The following is a 14,033-nucleotide window of genomic DNA, read 5'->3' as shown; positions in this document are numbered from 1 at the left end:
CAGTGATTGCCTGGATTCTTTCTATGCTCTTATAGCTCTGCTGCATGTTGCTCTTGTCCTCGTTGACCTAGCTGGATCTCCAACTACTGCAGCCCATTCTAAGCAGCAGGAGGATGCAAGAGGGGGCAAAGGTTTACATGCCAGCCTTTTTACAGGGAGGTTTCTAGAAGCTGCTACTTCAGGACACTTCCAATCAGGTTTTGTTAGCCAGAACTTAGTTCATGGCCATATCTGAATGCAAGGGAGGTTGAGAAATGGAGTCTTGCTATCTTTTCCTATTAGAAACAATGTTGTAGCGAATAATTTTCTTCATGGGTTGTCTTTTAGGATAAATTCCCAGAAGTGGAACTGCTGGGTCAAAGAGTATTTGCAGTTTGAGAGTACACCTATTTTTTCATATCCTTGCTGACAGTTTTCATATTTGCTAATCTCATTGGTAAAACATGATGACAGGGCAGCTCTAATATGCCTGATAGGCCATTTAAGTAGAAAGAGACAAAGTACTTCTGCTCTATGTACGATACCTTGAAAACATGGACTACACAGCCAGCTAATGTAATGCTAAGTTGGGTGAAGCATATAACAGCATGTTACCATTTTATTTAGGCCAGTCCTAAGAGGAGACTGATGGTTGAGGTTAGAAGAGAAACGCTTCTAGCCATAAATACTTTGGAGTGTTTTTCAGGATTTGTGCACTTAATTAAAAAGTAGATCAGGGCATGAGGTTAAAGGGTGCTACTCTTTTTTCTTTTGGTCCTCTGTTTTCTCTTGCATACATGCCTTAATATGTAGAAACTTGTTTTCAACTAATCTTAAAATATCCGTTAACGTAATTGGGGAAAAATAAAGTAATCAATAAATATATTCCATTTGGTTCCTTTTTTTTTTTAGAATTATTTCTTTTTCTTTTCTTTTTTTTAATTTATTTATTTATGGTTGTGTTGGGTCTTCGTTTCTGTGCGAGGGCTTTCTCTAGTTGTGGCAAGCGGGGGCCACTCTTCATCGCAGTGCACGGGCCTCTCACTATCGCGGCCTCTCTTGTTGCGGAGCACAGGCTCCAGACGCGCAGGCTCAGTAATTGTGGCTCATGGGCCTAGCTGCTCCGCGGCACGTGGGATCTTCCCAGACCAGGGCTCGAACCCGTGTCCCCTGCATTGGCAGGCAGATTCTCAACCACTGCGCCACCAGGGAAGCCCCATTTGGTTCCTTTTATATGACATTTCTTGTTGTGGGTCTCTTAACTTTCTAAGCTTTTACTCTCTAGTTGCTAAGTGGGATCAGATAAATGATATAAAATATATTCTGCTAAGATTGTAATTTTTTATAGTGTAAGGGTTTATAAAATGTGTTTTCAACTCTATAAATACAACCTTTTGGTTGGGATTTGAGGGAAAAAAATTCATAGTATTTTTCTTTGCAACTAAGTGGTATTATGAGCTATACTTACTTTTGAAGTAGTAAATAGCATAAAAGATATATAATGCATATGTTTTTCCATACCACATGATGAGGTCTTGGAGAGCAGAGACCTCTCTTACTTAGCTACCATGGTGCATGGCATATAGCACCATGTACTTGGTAGATTACATTTTTTCTACAATTGAAGTGGATCTTGGAAAAGTGTTAGAAAAATTATTAGACTCCCAGTAGCAATGCTTTGGCCTGTTGGAGGCAGGGGGAGAAGATGTTAATATAATATCATTGTTAGTACTTTTGAAATTTTCAACTCTTTAGGTGAAGAAACTTAAGGGGCCAATATCTGTGCTTTAAAGAATAGAGACTTTGAGATACTTTCAGTGTAGGTAGTATCATCCCACCGTATCTGGAGGACAGATTTCTGTAAATCTGCCTTTTTTTTTTTTTTTTTGAAAAGCAGTGAAGTGAAGGCCCAATAAGCTAAATTACAGAAAAAAACCATATTTCTTACACTTCAGAACTTTGTAGTCAACCTCAATCCCCTTGCTGAGGTCTTTATAGTTGAGAATAGAAAGTGGTGCATATCATGTTCTCTTCTGTGTCCTTAGCTAAACATTTGTTGAATGAATTAATATTTTTTTTTTTTGGTTTTGCTAGCACAGGTTTTTCTTGGGAGAAGGTGATATTAAGAGACAACATTTTTGCTTATTTGTTAGATCGTGGTGATGGTGTAGGCAAGTGCTTGCCTTAGGCTGTTACCTGTACCTAGATGAATCTTCATGCCTAACTTCCTTACCTCTTCCAAATCTCTTAAGTAGCACCTTCTCAAGGAAGCCTAACGCTGACCACCCTGTTTAAAATGGCAACCGCCACTCTCCTCCTGCACTTCCAAGTTCCCCTACCCTAGTCTGTTTTTCCCCCATAATAGTTACCTCCTTGAAGCATATACTATAAAATTTACTTATTATGATTATTTATTGTCTTTCTCACCACGAAAATGTTAGTTCCTTGAGGGCTTTGATCGTTTGTTCACTGTATTCCAAGAGACTCATAGATGCTCAACAAATGTTTGTTGAGTGAATGAAGGTCAAAAAGAAAGTAATGTGAGAAAGCTAGCTATAAAATAATTTACATTAAAAATTTATATTTAGAAGTACTTCCATTGTTTAAAAAGTTTTGCTTTTGTCTACCACTGTGTTCCATAATGATACCAAGGTAAACAAACCTGTGCAAAGTTTAAGGACTCTGTCCTCTTGGTAGAAAAGTGACTGAGTTTGGCTTGCTGAAATGCATCATCTGCTTCATGCTTCTAGCATCTTTTTAGTGAAGTTCCTTTCCATAGCCTTCAGTGGTGGTTTAATTAAGAAGAAGAGTCTCTGTTCCACTGTGTGCAGATGGAACATCTCTTTCCTACTGGAGGTGGCTTTCTATGAAGCAAGTAGTGACAATATTAATAGCTGTCTTCTTCCCTTTCTTTCTTCCTTCTTTTCTTTCTTTTTTAAAAAAATTTTAATTAATTAATTAATTAATTAATTTTTGGCTGCGTTGGGTCTTCGTTGCTGCATGCGGGCTTTCTCTAATTGCAGCGAGCGGGGCTACTCTTCGTTATGGTGCGCGGATTTCTCATTGCAGTGGCTTCTCTTGTTGCAGAGCGTGGGCTCTAGGCGCGCTGGCTTCAGAAGTTGTGGCACGTGGGCTCAGTAGTTGTGGCTTGCAGGCTCTAGAGCGCAGGCTCAGTACTTGTGGCACACGGTCTTAGTTGCTCCACAGCATGTGGGATCTTCCTGGACCAGGGATCGAACCTGTGTCCCCTGCATTGGCAGGTGGATTCTTAACCACTGTGCTACCAGGGAAGCCCTCTTTATTTCTTTTGACTAGGTCTTATGCCAAACATTTTATGTGTATTTTTTAAAAAAATCTTGATAACAACTGTATGAGGAAAGTATTTAGTCCCTTTTTTCTTGCAGAAAACTGAGTCTTAACCTGCTATATAAAAAAATAAATAAAATAAAATTCAAAAGAAAAAAAAAGAAAACTGAGTCTTAGAGGTTAAGCAGCTTGCCTAGGCAGTGTGTTGGAGCTGGATTTCAAACCCACGCAGTCCGACTATTGAGGAACTTCACTACACAAAAAGCCTTCCTAGTGAAGAGCACCTAGAAGTGAAAAAGAAATTAGCAACACCTTAGTGAAACTCTAACTTCACAGAGATCTTTTATTTGCTCCAGCTTCTCAAGAGTTAAGTAGATTGACTGAGACCACTGTGATTGAATTAGTAATGTTAGGTTAAAGTTAACTAATGCTGATTTAAATAAAGTGTATTTTAAGTAAAACCAGAGCTAGCTCCTAACCAGATCCTATTTTACTTAGACTTATAGTTTAGCTCAGGAACACTTTAGCTTATTTCTGGGGCAGAATTTGTATGCTCTTCCTTTATTTTCCCTAAAAATTAGATTCAGCAGGAGGGCAAAAGTTACAATGTGGCTGTATAGGAAGTATAATTTAGTGGAGGAGTAGAGGGGTAGACAGTGGGTAGGCTTTGATGTTCTGGATTTTTAAGAAAAAACTTCCCTGTAATTTGTATAAAATTATACTAAATGGAAATAGTCATCCCCTACCTACCATACAAAATAATTTGTAATTTCAAATTTTGATTAGAAAATTCTGATTCTTTAATGTGAATTACTTTTTGAACCTTAATTAACTATCTTTTTTTTCTTGTAAGATGGCATATTTTATTCCCTTTGCCATAAGAATATTTCTTCTTTGTTCCCATAAATTAATTTTAATTTCACTTTTAAAACTAGTGATTTAGGGGTAACCTAGAATCTATAATTGCAGGAAATTATGCTTAAGGATACATATTTATATGCTGAAGCCAGTAATGTGCTTTCCATAGAAGTTGTAGGACACTATTGTGTACATAGCTAGTAGAATCATTTTATTGAACAAAACTTCTCCAAAGCAAGACGTGACATACTTCTTTTGTGATACATTAAGACTGTTTTCTGGCTTGAGATGATCATTGGTGAGAGAGTTTCCCTTTTAGGTTTCCAGAACTGTGATGAGAGCATCATACTTAATTAGGTACTTTTCTTGATGCTACTATTCAATTTTAGTGGGATGAAAGTACTGAAAAGATTTTTTTCTTGTACACTTCTTTTTCTCCCCTTTAAAGGAGCCGGGAAAGGCTTCTTTCTCAAATGCATGATGGTGGGGGGGAAATGTAATGGTTCAGAAGAGTTTATGGTGAAAACAGTAATCCTCTTGTCCTATGCCTCCCCAGTTCCTTTCCTGAGGGAACTACTTCAATTGTTTCTCTGTTTGATTCTTTTAGTGATAATCCCCCATATTAATGTGCTTTTATTTCCATTTCTTTTTAAAAATTAATTAATTGATTAATTTTGGCTGCATTGGGTCTTTGCTGCTGTTCATGGGCTTTCTCTAGTTGTGGTGAGCAGGGGCTACTCTTCATTGTGGCGTGCAGGCTTCTTATTGTGGTGGCTTCTCTTGTTGTGGAGCACGGGCTCTAGGTGCGTGGACTTCAGTAGTTGTGACATGCGGGCTTCAGTAGTTGTGGCACACGGGCTTAGTTGCTCTGCGGCATGTGGGATCTTCCTGGCCCAGGGCTCGAACCTGTGTCCCCTGCATTGGCAGGCGGATTCTTAACCACTGCGCCACCATGGAAGCCCTACTTCCATTTCTTGATGTGTCAATTTTAAGCATTATCTATTGACTTTCTGGAGTGATAGTCAAGATTTAGCTCCCATTTACCACCTGTCAAGAATTACAAAGGGAACTTCCCTGGTGCACCACAACGAAGAGTAGCCCCCAGTTGCCGCAACCAGGGAAAGCCTCGCGTGCAGCAACGAAGAACCAGCACAGACCAAAAAAATTAAATAAATAAATAAAATAAAATAATTAAAAAAAAGAATCCGCCCGCCAATGCAGGGGCCATGGGTTCGATTCCTGGTCCAGGAAGATCCCACATGCTGCAGAACATCTAAGCCCTACGCCACAACTACTGAGCTCATGCGCCACAACTACTGAGCCTGTGCTCTAGGGCACAGCTACTGAGCCCGTGTGCTGCAACTACTGAAGCCTGCACCTGGGGCCCGTGCTTCGCAAAAAGAGAAGCCACTGTGTTGCGAAGCCTGTGCACCGCAGTGAAGAGTAGTCCCTACTCGCCACAACTAGAGAAAGCCTGCACGCAGCAACAAAGACCAAACGCAGCCAAAACAAAAAAAGGAATTAGAAAGGATCTGAGAGTTTACTCTACTTGAAGCTAACAAATTAGCCTGCCACAGTTTCATGGATGCTGGTGGAAGGTAAAGACTCCTATTCTGGTAGGAGGCAGAGTCAGAGATGAAGTAGAGTTTATTACTTACAGCAATAGCAGTAGCTAAGGTTTCAACATTCATTTGTGCCAGTGTCCTGAGCCACAGTTCCCACAGGGCACTGAGGGGAGGGCCAGATAACACCTGTTCACATAATGAGTTTTGTTACTGGAGAAAACTCTTGAGTTTAGGGATTACAAATATTTTATAATGGGCAGTAAGCATGCCTGCTCTTTGCTCCAGAGGGAGAGAGTAGTATGCTGGCTCTTTGCTCTGGAGGAAGAGTTTCTGTCTTCTAAGGTGGTTTGATATGTGAACATCCTTGAGATTATATTCCAGAACAAAGAGCAGACAACACCTTGCTTGCAAGATGTAGAGACCCATGAAGAATTATATCCCAACACCACTACCCCATTCCCTACCTTCTTTTTGAGATAGTTATATATCATCATTTTTAGCTCTGGTCACTTTAGTAAATACTATATGTTTATTTTTATTTCATTAACAATAGGTGGTATCTTTTGACTTCTGGCTTTGAAAGAGGAGTGTTGTGGTTAGGGATCCTTATAAGTGTTAGAAAACCAGTTCAGTTAGAACTTAAGTGAGAAAGGAAATTGGTTTCCAGAACTGAGAGTCCAGAGGGATAGAGTAGGATTGGATCCATGTGCTCAGATGTTACTTTGAAGAATTGGTCTCTCACTGTATCTGTGTGCTTTCCTCCTTTGCCTTTATTTTCAGTAACATCCTACTTCACCTCTCTTCCCCACCAGTACTGATTCTCGGCTCTGTGCATATTTCTGAACCAGTTGCTATGGCAAGGTGGAGAGAATAGATTAGAATAGTCAGAGCCTGGTCACATGCCCAGATGGAGATGGGTGTGGAGTCTGCCCCATTTGAAGCACATGTGTTGGGGTGGGGAGAAGGTAGTTCTACAAAGATAAAACAGGGTGCCACGACTTCTCCACATCAGAGTTCTCTGTTGTATTTTTTTGGAGGGGGGTATTGTTAGCTTTTATAACTGACCTTAAGTTTTTCGTTTTCTATAAGATAGAATGAAATTTCTGGTATCTCCCTTTTTCATTAGTTACCCCTCTCTTGATGTCCTGTATCTTCTGCTCTAATCTGTTTTATTTAGAACTGCTGCTCAGTGAACATCCTGTGACTTGCCTTCATTATGCTCATTTCGCATAGAGTCGTCTTCCTTGGTTTATTGCCTTGTTTTGCTGGGGTACATACTAAGGTAAGATGTGTGGGAGGTAGAGGTAAATATTGAGTAATTCCTTGTCTGAAAATGTTTTTATTTTATTCTTAAAATGGAACGTTAGTGTGGCTGGGAGTAGAATTCTAGGTTGAACATAATTTTCTGTCAGAACTTCAAAGGCATTGCTTCATTATTCACTAGTATTCTTCAATATTGATAAGTCTTACTTCAGTTTGATTCTTTTTTAAAAAATTTATTTTATTGAAATATAGTTGATTTACAGTGTTGTGTTAATTTTTGCTCTACAGCAAAGTGATTCAGTTATAACTATCTGTACATTCTTTTTCATATTATTTTCCATTATGGTTTATCCAAGGGTATTGAATATAGTTCCCTGTGCTATACAGTAGGACCTTGTTGTCTATCCATTCTATATATAATAGTTTGCATCTGCTAATCACAAATTCCCAACCTCTCCTCCATCCTTGGCAACCACAAGTCTGTTCTCTATGTCTGCGAGTTGGTTTCTGTTTTGTAGATAAGCTTGTTTGTGTCATATTTTAGATTCCACATATAAGTGATATATGGTATTCATCTTTCTCTTTTTTAAAATTTAATTTTTATTTTATATTGGAGTATAGTTTATTTACAATGCTGTGTTAGTTTCAGGTGTACAGCAAAGTGATTCAGTTTTACATATACATATATCCATTCTTTTTCAGATTCTTTTCCCATCTAGGTTATCACAGAATATTGAGTAGAGTTCCCTGTGCTATACAGTAGGTCCTTGTTGATTATTTTATATATAGTAGTGTGTGTATGTTCATCCCAAACTCCTAATTTATCCCCCCCCCCACCTTTCCCCTTTGGTAACCATAGGTTTGTTTTCTATGTCTGTGAGTCTGTTTCTGTTATGTAAATAAGTTCATTTGTATCATTTTTTTTTAGATTCCACCTCAAACTGATATCATATGGTATTTGTCTTTCTCTGTCTGACTTACTTCACTTATTATGATAATCTCTAGGTCCATCCTTCTTTTTTGCCCACACCATGCAGCATGCGGGATCTTAGTTCCCCGACCAGGGATCAAACCCACGCCCCCAGAAGTGGGAGTGCAGAGTCTTAACCACTGGACTGCCAGGGAAGTCCCTAGGTCCATCCACGTTGCTGCAAATGGCATTATTTCATATTTCATTCTTTTTAATGGCTGAGTAATATTTCAGTGTGTGTGTGTGTGTGTGTGTGTGTGTGTGTGTCTAGACACACACACATCCTACATCTTCTTTATCCATTCCTCTGTTGATGGACATTTAGGTTGTTTCCATGTCTTGGCTATTCTAAATAGTGCTGCTGTTAAGGTTGGGGTGCATGTATCTTTTCCAATTATAGTTTTCTCTGGGTATATGCCCAGGAGTGGAATTGCTGGATCATATGGCAACTCTATTTTTAGTTTTTTGAGGAACCTCCATACTGTTTTCCATAGTGGCTGCACCAATCTACATTCTCACCAACAGTGCAAGGGGTGTTCCCTTTTCTCCACACCCTCTCCAGCGTTTGTTATTTGTAGACATTTTAGTGATGGTCTTTCTAACTGGTGTGAGGTGGAACCTCATTGTAGTTTTGATTTGCATTTCTCTAATAATTAGCGATCATGAGCATCTTTTCATGTGCTTGTTGGCCATCTGTAAGTCGTTTTGGAGAAATGTCTCTTTAGGTCTTCTGTCCATTTTTCTTTTTTTTAAAATTAATTAATTTTATTTTATTTTATTTATTTTTGGCTGTGTTGGGTCTTTGATGCTGTGCATGGACTTTCTCTAGCTGTGGTGGAGGGGGCGGGCTACTCTTCGTTGTGGTGCATGGGCTTCTCATTGCGGTGGCTTCTTGTTGCAGAGAACAGGCTGTAGGTGTGCAGGCTTCAGTAGTTATGGCTCACGGGCTCAGTAGTTGTGGCTCATAGGCTCTAGAGAGCAGGCTCAGTAGTTGTGGCACACGGGCTTAGTTGCTCTGTGGCATGTGGGATCTTCCCGGACCAGGGCTTGAACCTGTGTCCCCTGCTTTGGCAGGTGGATTCTTAACCACTGCACCACCAGGGAAGCCCTTCTGCCCATTTTTCGATTGGGTTGTTTGGTTGTTATTGAGTTGTGTGAGCTGTTTTGTATTTTTGGAAACTAAGCCCTTGTCAGTTGCATCATTTACAAGTATTTTCTCCAGTCCGTAGGTTGTCTTTTTGTTTTATTTATGGTTTCCTTTGCTGTATAAAAACTTGTAAGTTTGATTCGGTGCCATTTGTTTATTTTTGGTTTTATTTCTATTGCCATGGGAGAAGGCCAATTTGATTCTTGTTCCTTTGCAGATGAGCTTTTTTTTTTGTCTTTGTTGTCTGAAATTTCCCAGTGATATAACTTGGTGTGGGTCTCTATTCATTTGAGCACTGAGTGCCCCCTATTAATTGGAAGACTCTATAAATCTATTAGTTTATTAAATCTTTTAGTTGTGGAAAATTTATATTTCTCTGAAAATTTACTCTCTCCAAGTTTTTTTTCCTTTTCATCCTGGAATTTTTGTTAGTTAAATACTGACCTCCTGGACTGATGCTGTGTGTCGTTTGGTTAATTTCTTGTCTCTGTTTCCTATTTCTACTTTCTAGGTTTTGTCTCCACCATATAAAACCTTATACTGCCTTTTTTTTTTTTAAAGAAGATATTGGGGGTAGGAGTTTATTAATTAATTAATTTATTTTTGCTGTGTTGGGTCTTCGTTTCTGTGCGAGGGCTTTCTCTAGTTGTGGCAAGTGGGGGCTACTCTTCATTGTGGTACACGGGCCTCTCACTATCGCGGCCTCTCTCGTTGTGGAGCACAGGCTCCAGACGTGCAGGCTCAGTAGTTGTGGCTCACGGGCCTAGTTGCTCCGCGGCACGTGGGATCCTCCCAGACCAGGGCTCGAACCTGTGTCCCCTGCATTAGCAGGCAGATTCTCAACCACTGCGCCGCCAGGGAAGCCCTATACTGCCTTTTTAAATTTTTTTTTTCAAGAGTCTTTTCTTGTACTCTTTTCCCTTTTCACAGCTTCCTGTCTTGCTTTATGAATGCAACATCTTGCCTTTCTGAGGATCTCAGTTAGAGAGCTTTTCACAAGTTCTGTTTTGTTTTATGAATTGTTTATTGCTTTGTCACATTTCTTTAACTTTTTGTTTCCTTGTCTCTTTCATGTTACAGATGTTTGATTCTGATTTAACCAATCAAATGGAAGAATGAAGCAATATGAAACTGATTGGGATCTCTGTATCTAGACAGGGTTCGTCAGCTGGTGAGCTTTGCGTTAGGGTGGGCAGTTAGGGGACCCTATTAGCCTTGGTCAGTGGTTCTAATGTAATAGCTGCCGTTAATTCTCTCCAGACTATTTAATTTCATTAAAGAAGGACCTGCCAGAATTTTTTGGTTTTGTTAATTTCCTTTGTTTATTTTGTTTTTTTAATAATGTAAAATCTCAAAGGTAACCAGGAATGTGAAGAGGGTCAATGATCTAGGGTCTAGAAATGTTCAAGTGGTCATCTTTCCTGCGCTTCAGGGTGAAAAGTTAGGGTACAGAGTAGTATAGCAGAGAGTAGCCCAGATATTGGAGCCAGACTGTTTGGGTTCAAGTCTGGTTCTGCTGCTTAGTTATAGGAAGCTACTTAACAAGTTACTTAACCTTTCAGTGCCCCACTTTTCTCATTTGTAATTTTTGGACAATAATAGTACCTACCTATTAGGTTGTTAAGAGGACTTAGTTAAAAATGCATATTAAATAGTGGCATTTAGTAAAATCTCAGAAAGTGTTAATTTCTTTTTCTTTATGTTATTACATAATTGTAATAACAATTATGGTGGTGATTGCCCACAGCAGAAATTTTGGCGGGATTAGGTAATTTTAGATTGTGTTTTTCTCTTTAGAACCTCAAAGTGGTATCATTACTTGAAGTGCTGAGATGTATATGGGCAAATGTTTTCATAAAAGTCTTTCAAAGGTCCTCATCTTCTCTCCAAGAAAGGATCTCACTCAAGATAACTTGATAAAAGTAGTTTTGGAGCACAGCCAGAAAACTAGCAATGAAAAAATACCATTTTCACACCCAGAATCTCTGTGTACAATCAGAATCATTTGTGCTCAGGGTGTTAGGAAGCTTTGTTTCCATACAAAACACTCACTGACAATCCTACTTCTTGAACTTGCGAAACACTGAAAGTTTCTTTATAAATGGATATCTAGGGCAAGACTGGCAGGAGGAAATAATTCTTGAAAAAAAAATTTTTTTTTCTTTGCTTCGAGTGTTGCCCCAATTATGGTGGAACACTGTGAGATTTTCCTTACCATACTGTCTGCTATTTGTAAAATTCAGGTGAGTTGAAGGAATAAAACTTTTTTTTTTTTTTTTTTTTTTTTTTGGCTGTGTTGGGTCTTCGTTGCTGTGTGCGGGCTTTCTCTAGCTGCGGCGAGCGGGGGCTCCTCTTTGTTGTGGTACACAGGCTTCTCATCGCGATGGCTTCTCTTGTTTCGGAACACCGGCTCTAGGCGCGCAGGCTTCAGTAGTTGTGGCACGTGGGCTCAGTTGTGGGCTCACGTGGGCTCTAGAGCTCAGGCTCAGTAGTTGTGGCGCATGGGCTTAGTTGCTCCATGGCATGTGGGATCTTCCCGGCCCACGGGTTCCCGAACCCGTGTCCATTGCATTGGCAGGTAGATTCTTAACCATTGTGCCACCAAGGAAGCCCGCAGGTGGATTCTTAACCACTGCGCTACCAGGGAAGTCCCAGTAAAACTCTTGTGTAGTGGTTCTTGCCCTCCTCCCCCCAAACTTGACCCTTATCTGAACTAAGATGTTTTAGTTTGGGTTATTTATCTTGTTTTTTTCCTTCTCTCACATAGTGGAGGAAGTTCTTAGAATCTATTATTGTTACTGTTATTATAATCATATTATTTACGTTTTAAAACGGAAACACACACAAAGGTAGGGTCACTGAGCCCCTATATATGTACCAGTTAGTTTCAATATTTTGCCATAGTTGTTTATTCTTGTCCCAATTAAATTTTTTAAAGCAAATTCTAGATATCATGTCATTTTAGACCTAAATACATCAATATGTGTCTTTAAAAAATGATTTTCCCCCATAACCACAATACCATTATCCTACCTAACAAAATTAACAGATTGATCTGACATAAATCACAGCAAGGTCCTTTTTGACCCACCTCCTAGAGAAATGGAAATAAAAACAAAAGTAAACAAATGGGACCTAATGAAACTTAAAAGCTTTTGCGCAGCAAAGGAAACCATAAAGAAGACCAAAGACAACCCTCAGAATGGGAGAAAATATTTGCAAATGAGACACCTAGCTTCTGAATTTTACTCTCCATCTTAGTATCATAAGATTCCTTTATGTCATCTAAAACCCAGATATGTTCAACTTATATGTGGTATCATTTTTAAATGACTTGGTTTTCATTTACATAAAAATATTTGCATCTTGCAAGTATTTGACTTTCTAACTTGTTATGGAAAATTTTAATCACATAAAAGTAGATGAAATGCATTAGTAAAGCCCCATGTACTTATCACCCAGCTTTGACAGTAATCAAATCATGCCTAATTTTGTTTCATTTATTCCCCCTCTTCTTCCTCCTGGATTATTTTTAAGCAAATCCCAGGTATCATTTCATTTGGAGTCTAGTGCATCTTTAAAAGATAAGGACTCTTTAAAAAAAATATCTATCTATCTATCTATCTCACCCCCCTTAAATTCCTTAATATCATCAGATATCCAGTGTTCAAATGTCTGGTTGTCTCAGATATCATAGTTTGAATCAGTACCCATATAAAGTCCCTAATTTGCAGTTGGTTGGTAATGACTTTTAATCTAGAGGGTCCCCTTGCTGCCTCTCTCATTTTCTCTCTCCCTTGAAATCTGTTTATTAAAGAAATAAGGTTTTATGTCCTTTAGAGTTTCTCAGAGTCTGGATTTTAATGACTCTATCCCTGGGGCTTAGCTTAATTAACACGTTCTTATGTCCTCTGTATCTCCTGTAAATTGGTGATTGAATCTGGAGGCATACTTCTTTATAGAATATGTAATACATGCAAATGATAAAGGTTTAAAATGGTACAAAAGGGTATATATTGAAGTTAGTCATTTTCTCACAGTGTACCTTTAGGTGTCTTCCCCAGAAGCAATTATTGTGTGTAGAGTGAATGATACGTTTTTATTAAGCTGTTATATCACCAGTAAGCATACTAGATATCCTAGTAATTCTGAAAATATAAAGATTACTAATTTGTACATTTTAGAATTTGATTCTTTTAAAATTTATTTTTAATTTTTACCTTGTTGTTTGTTTTATTTGGCTGCATTGGGTCTTAGTTGCGACACGTGGGATCTTCGTTGCGGCATGCGGGATCTTTTGTTGTGGTGCATGGGCTCCAGAGCGTGCGAGCTCAGTAGTTGCGGTGCACGGGCTTCGTTGCCCTGTGACATGTGGGATCTTAGTTCCCCAACCAGGGATTGAACCCGCATCCCCTGCGTTGGAAGGCAGATTCTTAACCACTGGACCACCAGGGAAGTCCCTAAAATTTTTTTATATTTTATTGAAGTATAGTTGATTTACAATGTTGTGTTAGTTTCTGGTGTACAACAAAGTGATTCAGTTATACATATATATTCTTTTTTATATTCTTTTCCATTATAGGTTATTGCAAGATATTGAACATAGTTTCCTGTACTATACAGTAGGACCTTGTTGTTTCTCTATTTTATATATAGTGGTTTGTATCTGCTAATCCCAAACTCCTAATTTATCCCTCTCCCCTTTCCCCTTTGGTAACCATAAATTTGTTTTCTATGTCTGTGAGTCTGTTTCTGTTTTGTAAATAAGTTTATTTGTATCATATTTTAGAGCTCACATATAAGTGATATCATATGATATTTGTCTTTCTCTGTCTGACTTACTTCACTTAGTATAATAATCTCTGGGTCTATCCACATTGCTGCAGATGGCATTATTTCATTCTTTTTTATGGCTCAGTAGTATTCCATTGTGTGTGTGGGGTGT

At 38.8% G+C, this 14,033-nt stretch overlaps 1 protein-coding gene across 4 annotated transcripts in view; it reads left to right on the top strand.

Moving 5' to 3' along the window:
- The window catches only part of FBXO34 (F-box protein 34), an 85,576-nt gene that overhangs the window by 12,164 nt on the left and 59,379 nt on the right, over positions 1-14,033 (top strand). Inside the window, exons 2-3 of one of the 4 annotated variants that reach the window (XM_082647345.1) lie at positions 6,886-6,990; positions 10,169-10,259. The exons of 1 other annotated variant lie outside the window; for it this stretch is intronic. The gene's annotated coding sequence lies outside the window, so the exon portion shown is untranslated. The remainder of the gene's footprint in view (positions 1-6,885; positions 6,991-10,168; positions 10,260-14,033) is intronic. 2 more of the 4 variants (XM_082647346.1, XM_082647347.1) reach the window with 2 other exon arrangements.

Source organism: Grampus griseus (assembly GCF_964374135.1).
Source record: "Grampus griseus genome assembly, chromosome: 2".
Classification (NCBI taxonomy): domain Eukaryota; kingdom Metazoa; phylum Chordata; class Mammalia; order Artiodactyla; family Delphinidae; genus Grampus; species Grampus griseus.
This window is presented reverse-complemented; position numbering and strand designations above follow the sequence as displayed.